This window comes from Orycteropus afer, unplaced genomic scaffold (assembly GCF_000298275.1).
Source record: "Orycteropus afer afer isolate SDZICR_OR568_19922 unplaced genomic scaffold, OryAfe1.0 scaffold00379, whole genome shotgun sequence".
NCBI classification, from domain to species: Eukaryota; Metazoa; Chordata; class Mammalia; order Tubulidentata; family Orycteropodidae; genus Orycteropus; species Orycteropus afer.
Window position 1 is genome coordinate 2,138,792 of NW_006921966.1, and position 10,035 is coordinate 2,148,826.

The 10,035-nt window shown below is 36.5% G+C and overlaps 1 pseudogene; it reads right to left on the bottom strand.

Moving 5' to 3' along the window:
* Nucleotides 1-3,992, bottom strand: part of LOC103207591 — a 14,494-nt pseudogene extending 10,502 nt beyond the window's left edge.
* Between the last annotated feature and the right edge of the window lie 6,043 nt (nt 3,993-10,035).

Below are 10,035 nucleotides of genomic sequence, written 5' to 3' on the forward strand. Positions count from 1 at the left end.
AGTGGCTGGTGGATTTGAACCGCCAGCCTTCTGGTTAGCAGTCAAATGCCTTAACCTCTATGCTACCAGAGCTCCCTGTGGTATAGTAGTGGTTGACAATTAATTGATGCCATTTATATACTTCTTTAAGATGTATTAGACAGCTGTTCCAAAATGATGCCTTATAAAAATGCTTAGGGGTAGGTGGGGGAGAGAAAGTGGTAGCTGTCCAGTTCAAAGAATTCCACATCTATGACATTAGCTTCCTCTTGCTCAGTTACCAGAAATACCACGAAATGTTTTTATAACTCATTATTTACCCCATTTTGTTTACTTACAGTTTTGAACACAGATGATTGGTAAGTTTTGAGGCAATATTTAAATATTCTATTAGTATTAAGTATAAATAGCTTATGGTGAATATTGTGCTCAAATTTTACATGAAACCTTTTGCCATGTTTATCCTTTGCAAATTCTATAATTTCACTGAATGATAAAGTCTACCAAAGAATACAGCGCATGTGAAGATGTATTACAATCTCCATGCCAGTAAAGGAAATCTTGCTTAACTGTTCACCTGCTAATTAAGAGTTTAACACTTTTATGAACATTGACTCCCTGATATTTATTTTACTCTATAAGGGCCATATGTAAAGTACTGCAACAAAGGCACTTCTTGTCCTGTGGGTCATTAATTAAAAGAAAATTTAAAGAAAAAATAAAATACCAGGTAGTGTAATAAAATATTATATGGCTAGCATATTTCCCTCAATCCTTCCTTCCACCATTTCTTCTCATGTAAGCACTATAAATATATTGGTAATTCACATTTTCAGCAATCCAGCAAGATTTGTAACCTGTTTTTTAAATAAAACTTAATATTTTTTCTTCTTGTTGAAAATATGCACAGCAGAATATACATCAATTCAACAATTTCTATATGTACAGTTCAGTGACACTGATTAAATTTGTACAACCATTGTCATCCTCCTTTTCTGATCTTTTTGCTCCTCCACTAGCATAAACCTACCGCACCCTAAGTTTCCTATCTAATCTTTTGAATTCCTGTTGTAAGTTTGATCCCATATTGATACAGGCAGTCCCCAGGTGACAAACAAGATCCGTTCCAAACTCTATCTTTAACAATTTGCAGGTCACTAGGAATTGATGCATACAGTTCTTATTTAGCCTTATTTCAGTGCAAGAAAGACCTCAAATCCTTTTCAATGATTTAAAAGCTGCATATGCAGCAAATGAAGATGACTGTGATGAAGAATTTGTAGGAGTTAGTTCAATAGTTTAAAAGTGAGGGCTAATTTACATAACATTAAAGCAGGGCTTCAAAGATGGTGGTGCCCTGCTCAAATATGGCAGCCAACCATGCCACTTTGAATATGTGTGACTCTCCATAGTATTGCCAATAATCCAAGCTCACCTATCAGGCTCCTGAAAGGGCTCACTATGTCTCTTCCACCTCCCATTCCAAGGTTTTGACCATAATTTTTGTCGTTCTGGGAAAATTTTTCCCAAATTGTAACAATTCTTGTCTGTACCTGTAGTGCTTCATCAGCCACGATAGAACAGTTTGAAGCCCTGCATTAAAGGGTAACTAGGAGTTGTCCTACGTTAGACATTTGTAACCAGAGACTGCCTATATTTCTGTAAAAGACACAGTGCTCAAGGCAGACCTTTTTTACTAGGTAAGCTAAGCTATTTTTGGGTTTTAAGAAGACTTCAGGGGATATTTTTAATTAAGATTTAAAGATTATCTCTGATTAATATTTTCACAGGTTAATCCAGCTTCCATGGCTCCAGAAAGTATGGATTCCATGAAAATTTAAAATTCTTTTTTGCATTTTCTACCTTTTCATTGGGAGTCTTCTATAGAATCTTTGATCAAAATATTCAATAATGGTAGCCAGAAACCATCCAGTTCTGGACTTATGGCTAAGGACGCAATTAGCCAAACAATCCATTTCCTCCTCCTATTCCTCACTCTCCTTCCTCTGTTGCTCCAGGCAAATAGATACCAATTGTTGTGCCTTGGGTGGCCACTTGCCAGCTTTTCAGATAACAGGAACTATGCAACCAATTAGAGATAGAACAGAAACACTAAACAAGATATCAGGCCAATTAACTGCATTGTCCCATGAAACCATGACCCTAAACATCCAAACTAAGAAGCTCAATCCCATGAGGTGTTTGGTTATACATAAGGAGTTTCATCAGCTGCTCTTGTTATTGTTTTTGTAAATATATCCATCACACAACTTTTGCCAGTTCAGCTTTTTACAGGTGAACAACTTACTGACAGCAATTACATTAATTGTCTATGTAACCCTAATATTAATCAATGCAATTTTTCTAACACTGTAAACAGAAACTTATTGTTCCATAAACAATATTGTTTTTGCTATTGGGCGACTTTGAGTCAGTTTTGCCTCATAGCAACCCTATGTACAACAGAAGGCAACACTGCCCTGTGCTGCACCATCCTCACAATCATTGCCATGCTTGAGCCCATCATCACAGCCACTGTGTAAATCCATCTCTTGGAGGGTCTTCCCTTTTTTGCTGACTCATGATATCCTTCTCCATGGACTGGTGCCTTCTGACAACATTACCACAGTATGAGAGACAAAACCTAACCATTCTCACTTCCAAGGAGCATTCTAGCAGTATTTCCTCCAAGACAGATTTGTTCATTCTTCTAGAAATCTATGGTACATTCAATATTCTTCCTCAGTACCACAATTCGAATGCAACAATTCTTCTGTGGTCTTCCTTATTCATTGTCCAGCTCTCACATACATAGAGCCTACTGAAAGTACCATGGCTTGTGTCAAGCACACCTTAGTCATCAAAGTGGTATCTTTGCTCTTAAAAACAGTAAAGAGGTCTTTTGCACCAGATTTGCCCAGTACAATAGGTCATTTGATTTCTTGACTGCTGTGTTCATAGACATTCTTGTAGATCCAACTAAAATGAAATCCTTGACAACTTCAATCTTTTCTTCGTTTATCATGATGTTGCTTATTGGTCCAGTTGTGAAGAGTTTTCTTGTCTTTCTGTTGAGGTGTAATCCATACTGAAGGCTATATAGTCTTTGCTCTTCATTAGTAAGTGCTTCAAGTTATCTTCACTTTCAGCAAGCAAAGTTGTGTCATCTGTATATCGTAGGTGGTTAATGAGTTTTCTTCTAATCCTGATGCCACGTTCTTCATATAGTACAGCTTCACAAATTATTTGCACAGCATACAGATTGAATAAGTATGGTGAAAGGATACAATCCCGATGCGTACCTTTCCTAATTTTAAACCATGCAGTATCCCCTTGTTCTTCTCGAGCATTTGCCTCTTGGTCTATATACAGGTTCCTCATGAACACAATTAAGTGTTCTGGAATTCCCATTCTTCATTATATTATCCATAATTTGTTATGATCCACACAGTCAAATGCCTTTACATATCCAATAAAATAGAGGTAAACATCTTTCTGGTATTCTTTGTTTTCAGCCAAGCTCCATCTGACATTAGCAATGATATTCCTCGTTCCATGCTCTCTTCTGAATCTGGCTTGAATTGCTGCAATTTCCTGTCAATATACTACTTCAACCTATTTTTGAATTATCTTCACCAAAATTTTACTTGTGTGTAATATTAATGATATGGTTTGATAATTTCCACATTCTGTTGGATCACCTTTCTTTGGAATGTGCACAAATATCAGTCTCTTCCAGTCAGTTAGCCAGGTAGCTATCTTCAACATTTCTTGGCATAAATGAGTAAGCACCTCTAGCACTGAATCATTTGTTGATCTTCTCATCTTCACAATCAGTCTCTGCAAAGGGAAACAGGTGCAATATTGGAATTTATATGATGCTAATTGGACTTTATGCTCTCACTTATTGACTATGTGATTTAACCTCTTAAAATCTGTTACCTTTCTGGCCTGAGTTTCTTCCTCCGCAAAATGGAGATAATATCATCTAACTGGCCTCTCTCATAGGACATTTGATCGAATTTGATGAGGTAATATATGTGAAATCATTATCATGTTACACAGATGAAAAACATTAACAATATGAATACATCTATGTTCAGCAATAATTGTATTTCTCTTACTAATGTTTCTTTGCATCTAGTGTTTCCTCGGCTCTTATCACTGCCTGTCTACCCACCACCTCTATTAAAGACTATACTTCTTAATGGAAAAGATTTTAATTTCTGCTACATAAACTAACCGTATAATCCAGCCAGGTTCTCTGGAAGTACCTCAATGAATCAACTAGTTCTGTAAAATGTAGCATTTACTTGTTCCAATATATAATTTTAAAAAAATTACAATCAATATATATATAAACATAGTCATTATAATATATGTAAATTTTATATATGCATCATATATTTATAGGCTGAAGTAGATGAAACAAGTTTCCTGGAATTTTCTCTGTCATAAATTATAAATACTGTATTTCAAGATATGTAAGTAAGCCATTTGTTTATCAGAAAGTATATCTTAAGAAGCAAATATTACCAAAGTCTATATAAGATACATCCATTTTAAAATATATTCCATTTGAAAATAGGTGTTTTGCCATTTTGTTTTGGACAAAACTATGAATTAAGCTTACAGTACTTCCTGATGCCCATATTAAATGCATTTTGGTCAAAATCTGTCAAATCTTTAAAAATAAAAAAAAAATTATAGACCAGATAAAAGTAAAATTTCAAGAGGTTGAGTTAAAAAAATCAACTTCATTTTGGTAAATAAATGGCATTGATTGAAAATTTGTTTCATTTTGTGAGTCCATATTTTTGTTGTTATGTAAATTTCCTTCATTTAAATAGTAGGTGTTTCTGAGTCGTCTTTAACAACATTTTGTAAATTGCTAAGCTTTACTTGTAAATCAGTGACCATTACTGTCGGGCTGCCTTTGAATAAAACATTGAAATCTAAAATACTGGTTTGCAGGCTTTCTTTTTCAGTGAAGCAATTATACGACTATTGCCACATGTTCTTTTCTATTATAGTTAATAAAAATCTCATGAAAAATAATTCCACAAAGATCTATTAATATGATTTGGACTTCAGAGAGATTTTAAGAAATACGTAGAAGAACCATGTAATTATTTTTCTGGAGAAAATTATCAGCACATAGCTGGAGAAAGTAAGGTACTCAAGTATTAGCAATGATTTTCTTAGTGGAAACATTCAAGAGAAATGATTGAAACATCTGGCAGTGCTCTTAAAAAAAAAGTAGGCGTTTACCATATTATTGATTTACATTGTCCGAAGACTTTAAATGAATGACACACGCACAATTGTTTAGGAAAAAAATTAAGGGGGTTGGTGATTTGGGGTTGAGTTACCATGCAGAAATTGTAAGTCTCTAAATCTTTACCTTTTTCTTTAAAAAATTAGTATCTAATTTAGTATTTAAATGGCTGAATGCCTGCCTGAATCCTTAATGTACAAATAAGATATAAAGACTTGTTGCAATTCGTCAGTAAATATGCAGAAAATGTGAGAAGTCAAAATCCCATTTAATTAATTTCCACTGAGCCACTATAGATGTAATTCTCATACAGTAATGTGCATATGAATACATAGGATTTTGTGAAATTGCAGATTCTGATTCAGGCAATCTGGGATTCCTCAGTTCTGACACGCTCCCAGGTGATGCAGATGCTGCCACACTTTGAGCAGCAAGGGACTACATACGATAGTATCACGCTCAATGTTGTGAAGGCAAATGTGGGCCATCACAACAAGCACCTGGGAAAAAAGTGAGAAAAGCATGCATATGCTTAGGCAACACAGAGGTGGGTTTGTTTCTAAGTGAATTGGATATTTTGGTGTCATGCTTTTCCCTTAGGAGACTGATGAACAGCAATCTGCAAATCAAGATAGATCATCCAGGTCTTGCCACACGTATAGAAAAATGTTTGAGAGTTTGATACCCAAAACACATGGGTTAGAATTCTGGTTTTGGTTACCAGCCAGGGCCTTGGGCAAATTGCATACTTTCCCTGAACCTCTAGGTTTATTTGTTTCAAGGCCTGAACCAATTCATTCAGATTGGACCCCATGCTGAGAATTTGCATTTCCACCCTAGATATACTGAATCAGAATCTACAGTTTAACAAGATAACCAAGCGGTTCTTATAGATACCCAGGTGATTCTTATATCCAGATGATTCTAATGTATACGTAATCTTGTTAAAATGTAGATTCTGATTCAGTATATTTGAGGTGGAAATAAAAATTCTCAGCAGGAAGTTGAAAGGGAATGTATAAGTTTGAAGCCCTGGTTTATTTTTTGCTTTTCATCTCTAAAACGGAAATAATGATACAAGTTGAGTGCTTCTTATGTTCCAGGCATAGATCCAAGTGGTTTAAATGTATTATCTCATTTCATTTTCACAACTATAAAATAGACAGTATTATTCTCACTATTTTAAAGATTATGGAATTAAGGGACAGAAAAGGGAATTATGCTCAAATCATACTGCTTCTATGTGGTATAAGCGGTATTCAAAGTCGGGAAGTTTGACTCTACAAAAAGTCAGTTTCCATCCAGTCTCTTCTGACTCATGGTGACCCCAGATGTGTCAGAATAGAACTGCACATAGTGTTTTCAATGACTGTGACCTTTCCCAAGTAGATTGCTGGGCCTTTCTTCCAAGACTACTCTGAGTGCATTTGACACTCCAATCTTAAGTAGCCAAGTGCTTAACCATTTACATCACCTGGGGACTCCTTTGGGAGCTCTGGTGGGGTAGTGCCTAAGGCATTTGACTGCTAATCAGAAGGCTGGAGGTTCAAACCCACCAGCCACTCCTCGGAAGGAAGATGGGGCAATCTACTTCATAGTGATACTGCCTCAGAAACCCAAGGAGGGGTCTCTATGAGTAGGAATCAACTCAAAGGCAATGAGTTTTAACTCCATAGTCTCCTCTTACTCACTACACTATGACATCCTTTCAGTGTTGCTGTTACCATCAGACCAGTTAAGATATAGACATAGAGAGAGGAGCAGCAGATGGATCTCGAAGATCCTCTTTATAACTTATCAAACTGATATTGGAGAATATGGTCTTCATGAGAAGAAAAGTGTGCTTCTTTACATTGACTCAATTAGGCAGATTTATCTGGCCAGGTAACAAGCAGCCATGGAATCCTTAGTCCTTGTACACAGGGATGACTTTTACTCCAAAGTACATGCAGACAGAATCCAAAGAAAATAGGGAGAGGTAGTCTCTGAGTTACAGACAGGCTCAATTCTTTCCCCAAACTCACCATTCAGATAAATAACGAATGGAACTTCCTCCAAATGGAAGAAAACAAAAGGAGAATAATGCATAAATGCTCCCCCAGCGCCCACAACGGTAAGATTTTGTCTCTAATCTCTTGCTAAAATTTACACTAAATGGCTTTTATTTTACATCTATCCTATCAAGTATTTTTAAATATCATTTAGCATTTCTTACACTCTTTTCTGCTACCAATTAGTCAACTGTTAATTACAAGCAATTAAAAGAGATTACTAATACTTAGCAGGGTACAAAATGCTAGCTTATTATTGTTGTTGTTATGTGCTGTCGAGTTGGACCTGACTCATAACGACCCCTCCTGGGGTTTCTGAGGCGGTATCACTACGGAAGAAGATTGCCCAACCTTCCTTCTGAGGAGTGTCTGGTGGGTTTGAACTGCCAGCTTTAGGCAACCACCTACTATTACATATAGTAAAATAATCTACTAAAATTTCATCCAGAAAGGAAGATCTTTTATTAATATCATTAGAAATTAGAGGCTATTAAGAGTAGCATTCAACATATTTCATTAAAATTCCTCCGGTGTTTGTCTAAATTTTAATAAATAACTCAGGATTTGAGATAACATATTTCCCAATAGCATTAGTGTAAATGTTTATCTGATTAGTAAATAGGGATCTCAAAGCAATGAGAAACAAAGAAAAAAAAAACGTAATAGTAAAAATTTTATGTTTTGTAGATCAAGTTCATTTAGCTGTTTGTTGTTTGCCATACACTGGACCATATCAGTGTGTTTGGGGCTGCTGCACTGAAAACCAATGTGCCAAAATGTTTTTTAGTATTTGCATTCTTTTATTCCCATCTTACTTGTTCTTTGAATTTAGAAAAGCTCCCAAGTCTCATGATCATTTCTTTTTCCCTCAACTCATCAGCCCTTTTCTAAACTGACTTTCCTCCCTATTCAACCTTGACCTTATAAGACCTCTTCAACTCCTCTCTTGTTGACATCATCCATTCTCTTCTCTCTGTATATTTCCACTGATCTTAACCTTCAAATTCCAAAACCTGGATCAATCCAGCCTACTAACTCCCTCTTTCCTGCTGGTCACTAAGATTTGCCATCTCCCCATAAATATGAGCATTGATACAACCACAAATTTATGGATTCCAACCAAAGCTGGACTCTCAGAAAAGCAGGGCAGTTTGCTGAAGTGTCCCTGGGACAATCTCTCTTCTGTTTCCCACATCTACTATTTCAAATCTTCACAATTCTCTACTCATTTCATAGGTAAATAGATATCTTTGGATAAAAATTACCACATTCTTCTGCTCCCAGTCAGCAAATTTGCTCTATTTATATATAACCTTACTTCTATTAGTTCCATCTCTTTCTTTCCAAAACTAGTATTTCTGCCTGTGCTCTGGGTTACATCACTTCTTGTCTCCTCAGAAATATTTCTCTATCAATAGTTGTTCTTTTCTATTATACATTCAGTCTATCCTTTATTATCTGACTGGTTAACTTTGGCCTGTAAATATTTTAAAGTCTCCCAATATTAAATAAACAAACAAATAAATAAATCTTTGGCTCCTCTGGTCCCCTTCCAGCTACTGGTGGTGGTGTTGTTGCTGGGTGCGTCAAGTCGGCTCCAACTCATAGCGACCCTATATACAATAGAGCAAAACACTGCCTGATCCTGTGCCAGTTTAACAATCCCTGCTATACCTGAGCCCATCGTTGCAGCCACTGTGTCAGTCCACCTCGTTGAGGGCCTTACTCTTTTTCATTGACCCTCTAGTTTACCAAGCATGATACCTCTCTCCAGGGAATGGTCCCTTTTGAGAACATGACCAAAGTATGTGAGACGAAGTCTGGCCATTCTCGCTTCCAAGGAGCATTCAGGCTGCATTTCCCCCAGGACAGATTTGTTCATTCTTGTGGTGGTCCGTGTTGCTTTCAGCATTCTTCGCCAACACCACAACACAAAGCATCAACTCTTCTTCAGTCTTCCTTTTTCATTGTCCAGCTTTCACATGCATATGAGGTGATTGAAAATACCATGACTTGGGTTGGGTGCACCTTAGTCTTCAAAGTGACATCTTTGCTCAGAAGTCTTTTGCAACAGATTTTTCCAGTCCAATATGATATCTAATTTATTGACTGTTGCATCCACTGATGTTGATTGTGGAAACAAGTAATATGAAATCTTTGACAACTTCAATCTTTTCTCCATTTATCATGATGCTGCTTGTTGGTCTAGTTGTGAGGATTTTCATTTTCTTTGTAATGAGGTATATCCATACTGCAACGTGTAGTCTTTAAATCTTCTTCAATAAGTGCTTCAAGTCATCCTCACTTTCAGTAAGCAAGGTTACATTGTCTGCATATTACAAAATGTTAGCTACTATTTTTAGCCACTAAGCTTTAGGGCCATCTGGGACCTGAAAGAGTTGTTTTCTAAAACCTCTACACTGATTGCTCTTCTCTCTTGATACTCAGTTGCATTTCTGTAGGAAACTAGAAAGAGAACTGGTACTGATCCTCATTCTGCACAAAAGGCAAGTTTTACTTGAAAAAGGACTGCAACATTTTCTCATTAGGAATTCAAGTCCACAGTCTCCTGCAGCCTCACAGTAAGAACTCATCGTTTTTGAGCAATGACTTCAGAAGAAAACTTGAAAGGCACAAGTCCAGATATAGGTACACAGTTTGTAGGTTTAGGGGGAGGACTGTTGTAGCTCTTGTTTTTCTATTTGTTTGTACTTGGGGAGAGCATAA